A 13,657-nucleotide genomic window follows, 5' to 3' on the forward strand; every position below is an offset into this window, starting at 1 on the left:
GCTCCGCAATGGGAGAGGCCACAACAGTGAGAGGCCCCTGTACAGCAAAAAAAAAAAAAAAAAAAAAAAGGGTATAATAACAGTACCACCTCACAGGGTTTAGGGGGATTAAATGATGTTCCTACCTGTAACACACTTAGCATAGTTGTCATCCAGGGGACACTGGGTCAGGCTCCGTGCTCAGCACTGTGTGTGGACTTAATGGCTGACCACACATCCCTGTTGCTGAGACAGTCTCAGGTTATGAGATTATTATTAGAACCCTCTTTCGCTCTCAAATTGCTCTGGTTTGGAAGATAAATCATGTGGTAGCCTACCTTTATGTTTTTTGGGTTTTGGTTTTTTTGCGGTACACGGGCCTCTCACTGTTGTGGCCTCTCCTGTTGTGGAGCAAAGGCTCCGGACGCGCAGGCTCAGCGGCCATGGCTCACGGGCCCAACCGCTCTGCCACATGTGGGATCTTCCCGGATCGGGGCACGAACCCGTGTCCCCTGCATCATTGGCAGGCAGACTCTCAACCACTGCGCCACCAGGGAAGCCCTACCTTTATGTTTTGTAACTCATTCAGTGCTCCTCCAGGTTGCAGGCACTAAGATTTGAATCTGAGCAGTCTGATTCCAGGGCCCCTGCTATTAGCCACTAGAGCAGTGCTTCTTACCTGGGGGGAGATTTTAGACACACACACCCTCCACCACAGAGACATTTGGTAGTATCTGGAGACATTTTTGGTTGTCATACTAGAGGATTGCTACTGGCGTCCAGTGGGTAGGGGAGAGGCTAGGGGTGTGGCCGAACATCGTGCAATGCACAGCACAGACCGACAACAAAGAATTGTCCAGCCCCACATACCAATGGTGCTGAGACTGAGAAACCCTGTCCTCTTGAGGCCTCAGCAGACTTTACTGCTTACTATTGATTTCTGTTGTGAAGTCCCACCTTGTGGCAAAAGCCAGAAATGTAATTATTTTCCCGGTAGGAGTTTCACTGCAAACTCTATAAACCCTTTAACCAACTCACTGGTGAAGCTCAGCTTTGTGCTGTGGCCCTAGGTGGCCAAGGCTGCGAAATCCCCTTAGTCCATGGGGCCAGGTACAGAGTCACCAGGGTGGATTGACATCACATGTCCCTTGGAGACAAGACAATAGGAAACCACAGACTGAGCCCTTGTTGTGAGAGTTGTATTCACTGCTTATGGCCATTAATTACTGTTAGTGTTAGTATCATGCTCCCTTGCCTCTTCCACTCTAAGATAAAATGGTAAAAATGGAGACGAGGATCCACCAAATATAAAAATGGACAGTCTAGTTTCTGAGCTAAAGAGGAGGGGACTTTTTCTGTGTGTGGTTTTCTTAATTTCCCTCTGGAAAAACTTTCATAAAGTTTGTATGAAAATGCTTTCCAGCCTGCAGTTTCCTCTCCAAACTTCTCTGTGGGTAGTCTATGGATCATCTATTTACCTATATATCTACATCTATCGGGTCTGAGACATAAGTCCCTGCAGAGGTCAGAGTATCTCCTTGCAAAATTAGGATCTATTCTGGAGCAGAGTGCAAAGGGCGCTTATCCCTGCGTAAACACTTAAACACTTAAAGTCTCCCTCCTGCCTCCGCTCCTCCCATCCTATCAAAGCGGGCTCCCACAAGACCTCAGGCCAAGCTGCCCTGAGTGTTCACAGCTGAGTGACCACCTCGGCCAGGCCAGCAGGGCGCAGGGAGGGCCATCTCTTGCTTCTACTCCAAGGAGGCCCAAGGGCACTGAGTGGCCTTCGGGCACATGCAAAGTGGAGGGCATGAGAGCCAGGGCAGGTATCTGTCAATGAGATCTGGTGGCCCAGCCATACCTAACACATGCCATGCTTTATAAAAATTAGAAAAGTGAGCAGACACTTAGGAAAAGGCAAGGTGGATGCAGCCGAGGCTCTGAGCCTGGGGAGCAGGGCCTCGCTGGGTTTCGGCCTCCGCATGCACCCCTCAGGTGGGTGTCCTTGGCAGGGTTTGCAGGCTTGTGCCGCAAGCTCATCCTGCCACTTGTTGGTGGTCCCTGCTCCAGCCCTCAGATCCCCCCTCATACCTATCACATAGGGGTTGCTGACTGGATAAAACTGTGTGCTATCAAGCCAACCATTTGCCTGGGGACTGTCCTCAAGCTCACTGTTGTGGGAATCTCGCCTGAGGAGATGTAGGGGTCAGCCTTATAGCAACTGCGAGGACTGAGATGTACAAAGAGGGGCTGGCGCCGGGCCTGATGGTTGGAGTCCTAGTGTGACGACACTTGGTTTCCTGAGGCATACAAAGAGGGAGCCTTTCCAATGCATTTCTTTCCTGCTTGAATTGGCTAGAATTAACTCCTGTCGCTTGTCACCGAGATGCCTAATCTTGGAAGATCCGCCTCCCCAAGGCTTGTTGCTTTAAAGATGGTCTTTATTTCAATGGCAACCAGACTGCCTCTAAAAGGGATTTGGTGATCACCTTGCTCCATTTTTTTTTTTTTTTTTTTTGGCCGCACCACATGGCTTGTAGGATCTTAGTTCCCCAACCAGAGTTCAAACCCGGGCCCACTGTAGTGGAAGCGCAGAGTCCTAACCACTGGACCACCAGGGAATTCCTGCACCTTGCTCCACTCTTCCAAAAAGAAGCTGCAAATACAAATTTTTGTACTCAGAAAGGAAAGCAATTCAGAGAAGGTCCATTTCTACGGAAGTGGCAGCTTTTCTCCGTGGGCCCCTCTCAGTGAGGAGCCACAATGGCCAGTCTAGGAGGGAAAGTGGCCCACACGACGCACACTGATGGCTCCATCCTTACCACACGCCTGGCACCAGGCCAGGCCCTAGAAATGTGAAGACAGGGTGGGTGATGTCAGCACAGTCCCAAAGGAGCCTTCTGCAATCCAAGATGTGATTTCACTGAAATTCTGCATTTCCCAAGAAGACCATTGGCCAAGGTCTTAAACAGTATATTGCAAGATTTCTCTTGCATCACGTTTTTTTTTTTTTACTTCTTTATTCCTTCTATGTTTCTGATTATAAAACAGGAAGATTTGGAAAATGCAAGAAATAACTCAGAGAAAATAAACATAACCATCATTCTTCCATGCAGTGATAACCCCATGCAGTTTTGTCGTGTAGACTTCCAGTGTTTTTTCTGTGCATCTGAGGCTGTCTGTAGGCATACAGGTACTTTACAAACTGGGGGTCAGGGCGCACCCACTATTTTATAATATGGATTTTTAAAATTTCCTGAAACATTATTTTTCTGTTCTGTCCTTCCGTTACCCCAATGCACATGGCTGCCCCATGATACACCTCTTACTGCCCAGAGCTTGGCTGCAGGTGGGGGACACACCCAACCACACAGTCTCCAACAATGGCTCCCAGAAGCCCGTCCTTGCTTCACTTTCCACTGGTCTAAAGTGAAACAAGAAAAATATAGACTACATAGTTTTTTATGGGGCTAAGTACATCCACTTTTAATTGTAAGGTTGTGTTCTGCTGACTTTTATGCTAAACTTCTTTTTTTTTTAGGACAGAGTATTTTTAAAAAAGAAAAAACCCTAAGGGGCTTCCCTGGTGGTATAGTGGTTAAGAATCTGCCTGCCAATGCAGGAGACACGGGTTTGAGCCCTGGTCCGGGAAGATCCCACATGCCGTGGAACAACTAAGCCTGTGCACCACAACTACTGAGCCTGTGCTCTAGAGCCCACGAGCCACAACTACTGAGCCCATGTGCCACATCTACCGAAGCCCATACACCTAGAGCCCGTGCTCCCAACAAGAGAAGCCACCATGATGAGAAGCCCACGCACCAAAACAAAGAGTAGCCCCCACTCGCCACAACCAGAGAAAAGCCCGCGTGCCGCAACGAAGACCCAATGCAGCCAAAAATAAAATAAAATAAATTAATTTTTAAAAAATAAAAAGAAACAACCCCATGTAAAAAGGTTGACCTATGTAAAAACCCTATGAGACTTATCGAGATTTATAATAGAAAAAAATTATCCCGACCTGTGAGGTCCTAAAAGCCAGGAACTTCTGCTCCAGGACTCCAGGAGAACTCAGTCCAGGCACACAAGCCCAGACCATGACTATAATAAGGATGCATGGATTTATACAAGAAAAGACCTCCAAATTTAAAAAAACCTTTCATGTTCATGCTCTTATCTCCTCCTGAGGACTGCTATCCAGGGCAGGTAGTGTAGTCTCTCATTCTACAGATGAGGCAGCAGAAGGGCTCAGCAGGGCAAAGGGAGAGGGTCCAGCTCACATGGCTGGTTAGGCCCAATGGAGTAGACCCAAGTTCCTGACTCCCATCCCAGTGACCTTGGATGGGATCTTCTCGGAGCCACAGCTTTGAGGTGACGCTGGCTCCCACTCAGAGTAGAGATGTGCAGTTGCAGAATTGAACTTGTTGGAACATTCTGGAATTCCTCTTCAGGAGACACAAAGTTACAATGCACTTAAGTGGCCAGAAACCCAGGCCTGGGAGTTTCTGCTGCTCCTGCTGCTCCTGCAGAGATGCAGCCACAAGCCCAGCGATGAACTTTGGCAGGAAATGCCTGATCATATGGGCGGCAGCCTCCAAGGTTGGGTGATTGTTTCTGTAGCATACTGGGACGAGTGACATCATGCCTCTATACCTCTGTTTCCTCATCTATAAAATAATAATCACAGGCCCATGTAAAGATAATGACTGTCAGGTCTTTAGCACAGGGCCTAGCACAGAGTAAGGACTTCATAATTGTACAACTGTGTTATTGTTTTCAGCACCTGACACATAGTGGATGCTTAAAAATATTTCTGGGCTTCCCTAGTGGCGCAGTGGTTGAGAGTCCACCTGCCGATGCAGGGGACACGGGTTCGTGCCCCGGTCCGTAAGATCCCACATGCCACGGAGCGGCTGGGCCCGTCCCGTGAGGCATGGCCGCTGAGCCTGCGCATCCGGAGCCTGTGCTCCGCAACGGGAGAGGCCACAGCAGTGAGAGGCCCACGTACTGAAAAAAAAAAAATATATATATATATATTTCTGATAATGGAGTAATTAAATAGATGAATGAATAAATGAATGAATGAAAATGAAATTTTGAGCTTTTGTGTGTCGTCCAGATACCTCTCTGCTGTCTAAGGCTTGGTCCTTGGGAGTGTGAAATGTGTGGACAGCTAGGAGGGGAGGGAGTGATCCATCACCATATCAGTGTTCTCTCCAACCACCTACCCCACCCGCCAAAAAAGGAGACAGAGAGGAAATTAACAAGCAGGGCTAGAGGAGAAGACAGAAAAGAGAAGGAAATTTTGAGAGAAGGATCATTGATGTAGGACATGTTCTGAGCATAGGGTTCTTCCTTTGCTGGGAAATGTGGGCCCAGGTGATATAGGTCCCCAAAGGAGAGAAGACTCATGTCAGGGAGAGGGGGAGTCCAGTGAGGGCCGAGTCACCAAAGCTGAGACCCCGCGGAGGTGCTGGGAAGACACACAGGCCCTGCGTGGTGCACTCAGCGGTCTGTTCCCTCTGTGCTCTGTTCACCTGCCAGAGGCTGATGGACAGCCTCTCAGGAAGAGCTTCACGGGGTAATGAAAGGGTCTTGGTACATCAGGGCCCTCAGAGGCTAGTGAGCTGGGTCTATGGCCATACACAACAGAGAGAGTAAGCACCCCGTTCAGAAGCGGTGTGCTCCTTCGCATAGCCATCGCCCTCTGGGACCTCAGCTCCTTCTCTCACAACTGAAGATGCTAAACAAAATAAGCTCTAGAAACCTTGCCAGCCAGGGTCTTGTGGCAGTCTGGGGAGGCCTTGAAAAGCTGCTCCACACTGCCCCCTCGTGGCATCTGGCTACAGTGACCATTGTCCCTCAAAGCTCAGGTGTCCATCCATCCATCTATTCATCCATCTTTTCTTCTCTCCATTCAAAAACACTAACAGGGGGACTTCCCTGGTAGCGCAGTGGTTAAGAATCCGCCTGCCAATGCAGGGAACACGGGTTCGAGCCCTGGTCCAGGAAGATCCCATATGCCGTGGAGCAACTAAGCCTGTGCACCACAACTACCGAGCCTGTGCTCTACAGCCCGTGAGCCACAACTACTGAGCTCGCACGCCACAACTACTGAAGCCCGCATACCTAGAGTCCGTGCTCTGCAACAAGAAAAGCCACAATGAGAAGCCTGCACACCGCAACGAAGAGTAGCCCCTGCTCACTGCAACTAGAGAAAGCCTGCCCGTAGCAACGAAGACCCAACGCAGCCAAAAATAAAAATTAATTAATTAATTAATTTAAAAAAAAACCACACAGGCACTCTGCCAGTTGTTGAGGACACCATAGCAAATGATATATAGTCCCTGTCCTAAAGGGAAACTCACAAAACATAGATAAATATGGGACCACTGAGTGGATATTGCGATAGGGTCTTGGATGAAATGTCATGGAGATAGGTGGGACTAGTAGCTGACCCTCCTGGAGGACTCAAGCAGGATGCAGAGAGGAGCTGATCGGTCATTCAACAGACAAGCACTGAGTGACGTACAGAAATGAATTGGGGTAGGGGTGAGGCAAGTGCATGAACATCTCTAGAAGGGGGAGGGCATACGTGGAAAAGCCAAGGAACAAGCGAGTCAGTCCCTACCCAGGGTTTCACCTCGCCTTGTCCAGACTTGTGGGTTCTTAACAGACACGGTCACCTGGAGTGTGGGGCAGGGACTGATCCGGGGCATTGCCCTTAATCTGCTTTCTGGGCTTTTCTAAGGGAGAAACCCATTAGAGCAGTTTTTCAACTCTCTCCCCGCAGATGGGGTTCCATCTGGGATAAGAATCAATGCTTAAAAAAAAATGACTTCTGTCTTTGCAACCTAGTTTTGGGAGCTGAATTCATCTCTGAGGCTGCTTTAACGGGCCTTTGCTTCTGCAGAGGGAAAACCAGAGCTGAGTCCTAAGGGGAGAGGATGTGACAAATCAGAGCCGAGTGCTCTGTTGCATTAAGAGAAAGCGTCATCCCCAGGGGCTTGGTGTATCTCTGAGGAGTGTATCAGCTCTTCGTTTCAGAGGCTGGGGGGAGAAAGAGCCCTGGGTGCACATCTGGAGTGGGGGCTGGGAGGCAGTAACGACCTGAAGGAGCAGAGCCGCGAGGAGAAGTGAGGACCAGGTGGTACTCGGAGCTGCGGGCTGAACGCAGCCAAATGAGGAGACTGGGCTCCTGCTGCCGGTGGGGGCTTGAATGATGGGTCTTTGGATTTTTAAGTATGAGGACACGGTGGAAAAGAGACCTTGAGACACAGATCACACGCCTATTTCACACACGTGTATGCACACACACACAATACAAAATACTGCTGGGGGATGTATACATACTTTATGGATGCCCTTTTGAACCCCATCCCGTAACTGGAAGATATCCCACATTGTGGGTCCTGCCTCCCCAAGGTCACAGGCTGATGCTGGTTTTCTCAGCTCCGTTGCAGCAAGGCATGTATCCTAGGCTTAGCCAATCAGACACCCCATGACAGACTTGGCCTCCAGGAGAGGACACGAGGGAGCTGGCGCTGCACAGAATCCATCTGGGGTGAGGGGTTTCCGGCACCCGGTGGCCAGCACCAACAGTGTGAGCAGAGCATGAAGTCTGTGCCCTGAGGTCCAGCCCCCAGACTGGGAAGTCTCCAAAACCAATTCTCTGCCCTCCTACCCCCACCTCGGAGATCTTGCAGGTTACATAACGCCTTTTCTGTTTAATGCAGCAGAGCGGGTTTTTATATGAATTTTGCTCCTTCTGTGCTAACATTTTTCTTAACCTCAGAGCCCTCTGACCTGGTGTCATCAGAGTCCCAACTCCCTGGGAAAACAACAGCCTTAACTGAGCATTGTTTGAGGGCAGGCACCAGGTCCTTCCTTTCTCTAACCACTGCAGGAACAGGCTGTGAGGCCTGGCTAACTTTCTCCTAGTTTACTTTCCCTCTCTCCAAGCTGCATTGCAAAATCAGCCCCTTCTGTCTTGCCAGCCACTTCACCTCCCCTTTCTCCTCCTCTCTCGAAGCTCCTGCTGTTTCTAACAATTTGCCAACTGAACGTTTTTCCAGGGCCCAGCATCACCTGGCATTGAGTGGGGACCCTGAGGGTGTGAGGGTGTGAGAAGGGAGGGGGAGGCGGGACCTGCTGTCAGAGCGTAAAGTAAGAAAGAGCAACTCCAGGTTGAAGTGGCTGATAGCGCTTTCTCTTTTCTCATAACTTAGGAATCTATTCTCTATATTTTTATGCATGGAGCAGTTTTCTTCTTTCTTTTGCAGGGGAGGGGGACTGAGGGGGATGAGATTTTTCTGAATTCAGTCTTTCCTAACTTGTTAAAAATAATAGGTGACATTTACTGCCCTCCTATGGGACAAGCACTTGACGTGATTGACTCTGTAAATCTCAGAAAACCCCGTGTGGGAGGTGAGCAGCCCTTTACTATTAATGTCCCCATCTTACAGCTAAGAAAACTGAGACCCAAGAGTATATTGTCAGAAATCTTGGTTGGGAACCCCACTCAAAATTAAACAAACTGGGACTTCCCTGGTGGTCCAGTGGTAAAGAATCTGCCTTACAACGCAGGGGACGTGGGTTTGATCCCTGTTCGGGAAACTAAGATCCGACATGCCGTGGGGCAACTAAGCCCCTGCGCCACAACTACTGAGCTCACGTGCCTAAACAAGAGAGGCTGCATGCCGCAAACTACAGAGCCCACGTGCTCTGGACCCCACGCACCACAACTAGAGAGAAGCCCACAGGCCGCAACAAAAGATCCGACGTGCTACAACTAAGATCCGACGCAGCCAAAAAATAAACAAATTAAATAAATATTTTTTAAAATTGTCTGCAGGGCTTCCCTGGTGGTGCAGTGGTTGGGAGTCCGCCTGCTGATGCAGGGGATGCGGGTCCATGCCCCAGTCCGGGAGGATCCCGCATGCCGCGGAGCGGCTGGGCTTGTGTGCCTTGGCCGCTGGGCCTGCGCGTCCGGAGCCTGTGCTCCGCAACGGGAGAGGCCACGGCAGTGAGAGGCCCACATACTGCAAAAAAAAAAAAAAAAAAATTGTCTGCATACTCTCTAAAAAAAATTAAACAAACAAACAAAAAAGAAGAAAGAGGAAGAGGAGGGGAAGAGGAAGGGGGAAAAGAAAGGGGAAAAGCCATGTTCTGGCTCAGGTAAGCAGAAAGGCCAGTAGGTGGATCTGGCTTTTAGACACACAGGATCCAGGAACACAAACAACTTGTCTGAGCTTCTGTCAGCCTCCTGACTCTCTTCTCTCAACTGGCCTGTTTCAGGCAGCTCATCCCCTAGTGGGAGCACAGAGGCCACAGTAGCTCTTGCCCACTTCCTACAAACTCAGAAAACTCTTTTCTAACACTTTTGGCAGAATTCCCAACGATGGCTCTCATTGGCTGGGTTGGGGTTACATGCCCATCCCTGGATCTGGACCAAGTCTGGGAAAGGGTAGGTTCTGCAGAGAAAAGTCAAAATGCTGAGACCAGAGAGATGGAGAAGGGATTCTGGGTAGGCTAAAGCCACAGGGGTCGGGGGTCCACAACATGAAAAGTGGATGTGCCAGTTCAAAGTCCGGTGTGACTTCAGCATCTGCTGTGACTTTATCTGAGGTCCACGAATGGCCCAGGAGATCTGGGCTCTAGTGCTGGTTTCATCACTAACTAGCTGTGTTGACCTTGCAGACTTATCACTTAGACCCTCATTTTCTCTTTTACAAAACAGAAATAATAATTCCTGTCCAATCTCCTTCATTGAATTGTTGTAGAAATCAAATTAGACCTTGAATTAAAAAGCACTTTGAAGAGTCAAATATAAGGTATTATATTATTCCTACATATACCTTCCGCTTGGTTTGTTGAAACTAGCTTAAAATCCTCTGTATTTTCCTAATTCCATTTCTGATTTTCCTTTTTAAAAATTCATTACAAAAGTAATACATACTATAACCTATTTTAAAATATAAGGAAGAAAAAAATAAAATAAAGGAAAAATAACCTATAATCCTCCCCATCCTTAAATAACTATTATTAACATTTTGGTATTATTCCTTTCTTGTCTCTTTTTCTGTGTGTATGGATACATGTATGGTTTTCTGTAATATAGATGGCATATATAATACAGTTTTAAAATCTGCTTTTTCCTATAAATCATGTTGTGAACATTTTACATGACATTAAATAGTTTTCTATAACATCAATTTAATGGCAGAAAGGTCTTTCATAGTTTAACAAAACACCTCTTGTTAGACATTTGGATTGTCTCTAATCTTTCCCTGTTAGCAAAAATACTACAGGACACACCCTAATAACTATTTCCCCACATTCATGACTATGTCCTTAGGAAATTTTCTAGATATGGAATTTCTGGGTCAAATACTTTGCAAAATTCTAGGGCTTCCCTGGTGGCGCAGTGGTTGAGAGTCCGCCTGCTGATGCAGGGGACACGGGTTCGTGCCCAGGTCTGGGAAGATCCCACATGCCACGGAGCGGCTAGGCCCTTGAGCCATGGCCGCTAAGCCTGCGTGTCCGGAGCCTGTGCTCTGCCACGGGAGAGGCCACAACAGTGAGAGGCCCGCGTACCACAAAAAAAAAACTCTAAAGTTTTCGGCATCTATTGCATACCCAGAAATTTTGCACCAAATTATACTCCCATAAGCGGTAGATACATGCCCATTCCTGCATCAGCTATTTTAGTTGGTGTTTTTAAAACTCTAACAGGGACTTTCCTGGTGGTGTGGTGGTTAAGAAGCCACCTGCCAATGTAGGGGACACGGGTTTGAGCCCTGGTCTGGGAAGATCCCACATGCTGCACAGCAACTAAGCCCCAGTTCCACAACTACTGAGCCTGCACTCTAGAGCCCACAAGCCACAACTACTGAGCCCGCGTGCCTAGAGCCCGTGCTCCGCAACAAGAGGAGCCATCTCACTAAGAAGTCCACGCACCGCAACAAAGAGTAGCCCCCACTCGCCACAACTAGAGAAAGCCCGCGCACAGCAACAAAGACCCAATGCAGCCAAAAACAAATAAATAAATAAATTAATTAAAAGACAAAAAAAAAAAAACTCTAACAACTTTGATATCCTTTTTCCTTTTAAATTTAGACCCATGATTCTTTCCTCCTGATTACTTTCTGCTGGTGGAGCCTCTGTCTTCTCTTTCCTGCCTCAAAGTGCCAAAGAGCTCTGAGCATCAGCAGTTTAGGAAAAATCTATAAAGTGTGCAAGGCTAGGAGTCAGAAGACCGAAGTCCACGCTCCACGCCCACATTTAGAAGCTGTGTGACTTTTGGTAAGTCACTTAATTTCACTGAGTGACAGTGTCCATGTCTGTTAAATAGAGATCTAGTCCTGCCCCGGTCTGCCTGCCTGCCAGGCTACGAAAAAGCACGAGAGGTGGATGTGAAAATCCTTTCTAAGAGATTAGCACCCACACACATGCCAGGGACACTTTGCATTTGCTCACTTAGCTTTGTCCACCGTGATAATCGGTCTCCCAAATGGCCCCAAGGAAGGATGCTTCCTGGTATTCATTCCCTTGCATGAATGCACCTGGCATGCAGTCCCCTCTCCTTGAATCTATGCTGGTCCTGTGTCCCATTTTTAACTAGCAGAATGCAAAGGAAGTGATACTGTGTGACTTCCAAAGCTGGACCATCTGCCTGAAGCTGTAGGAGAGACTCCAACAGAGAACAACCTTACTGGTCCCATCAATCCACAAAACCATGATAGGTAGTAATATGTTTTTGTTTTAAGGCACTAGGTTTGGGGCTGTATTGTTACACTGTAATGGATGAGCAAACACCTGCCGAATTTTCTTCTAGTACCCTGAATCCGGGAGCAGGTCTGAAGCTTAATGGTTAGGACTTCCCTGGTGGCGCAGTGGTTGAGAGTCCTCCTGCCAATGCAGGGGACACGGGTTTGATCTCTGGTCCTGGAAGATCCCACATGCCGTGGAGCAACTAAGCCCATGTGCCACAACTACTGAGCCTGCGCTCTAGGGCCCACGAGCCACAACTACAGAGCTCGCGTGCTGCAACTACTGAAGCCCGTGTGCCTAGAGTCCGTGCTCCACAACAAGAGAAGCCACCGCAATGAGAAGCATGTGCACCGCAACGAAGAGTAACCCCCGCTCGCCGCAACTAGAGAAAGCAACGAAGACCCAACGCAGCCAAAAAATAAATAAATAAAATTTTTTAAAAATTAAATAAAAAAAAAGAAAGCTTAATGGTTAAAAGTTGTCATCTTGGGAACCATACAATTTTTTGCCACCACCCTCTATGATATTAGGTAAATTATTAAACTCTCTGAGCCTTACTATACCAATCGGTAAAATGGGCATGATAATAGTACCTGCCTCATGGCACTGCTGAGAGGACCAAATTAGACAATGCACATAAAGCCCTTAGCATGTAGTCCTCAATGCATTTCAACTATAATGGTGGTGATAATCCCTGCTGATAAAGTGCCTCATTTATTTGCCTCCTTTAATTAAATTTCTTAAAAAGTGTATATCAAACTACCCTAAATTTTTTACCCCCTGCCTCGGCCACCATCACTGTGACACCTCCTCTGGGCATGCAAGGGACTCTCAACACTTCCAGCCTCGGAGATGTAGTACTGGTTAAAATTCCAAGGCCAGACTTAAGATATTCTAAGTGGGTTTCCAAAAGTGAGTTTCCTTAAAGAAATGTTTTACATATGTTGATGTCACTGATCAAATATTTACTTGATTTATGGCCACATTCTTGAAGTTTTCTGTATGGTCTCTCTTGCACCCATGTTTATTTAAAGGTTGAATCATACTTCTTATTCCTCAATGTCTCTATACTAAAAATTCTGAAGGTAAGAGCCAGGTATTTCTTAAAGACAGTCACATGGCTGAAATCATTGTTTCTAACAGACGCTCATTCACTTGCTCTAAAAACATCTATTGAGCACCTACTATGTGACAGACCCTGGCTAGGCAAGAGAGATGGAAAGGGAAGACAACCTCTGGCCTTCAGAATCTTACAGTCTGTTGGGGGTGGCGTGGATTGGGGGACAGAGTGACAGGCAAGGGAAAAATTATTATCCTACTGAGAGAAAAAGGCTGTGGAAGAGGGAGGTGTAAGAAATCATGGAATCTCACAGAAGAACATGCCCTGCCGTATCTTTAACCAGGCTTCCTGGCCTGGTGAGGGAGCAGATGGGAGTGGTAGACTCCTGCCCAGGAGCCATTCCCAAGCCCCTTCTTCTCTGACATCTAGGGGTGGCAATTGAGACAGGAGGGAAAGGGGTAGGGCACAACCTTTAAAAAAAATGACACAGCCAATGAGGACACGAATAAACTGGTTAGAACCGATTAGACCCAAGAGGGTGGAAGATTCGACTTCCAGTAGCCCTTGAGCCTCATTATACGCTCACTGTAATACATTAGCATACTAAATGACACACCCACAGGTGCCTCTACAGGTCCGACAGGTCCCATGCCAACCGGAAAAGGCCAAAAAGTGGGCAGTGGCCCAATTCCTGGAAATTCCCGCCCCTTCTCCAAGATAGTTGTAATAATCCTGCTTCTTGTTAGCCTGTGAAATTACCCAGCCCATAAAAACGAACCACCCCATGCCCCTGGCTGCTCTCACCTCCCGAGACAGTCCACACTCTCTCTGTGGAGTGTGTTCCTC

This window comes from Phocoena phocoena, chromosome 16 (genome assembly GCF_963924675.1).
Source record: "Phocoena phocoena chromosome 16, mPhoPho1.1, whole genome shotgun sequence".
Lineage (NCBI taxonomy): Eukaryota > Metazoa > Chordata > Mammalia > Artiodactyla > Phocoenidae > Phocoena > Phocoena phocoena.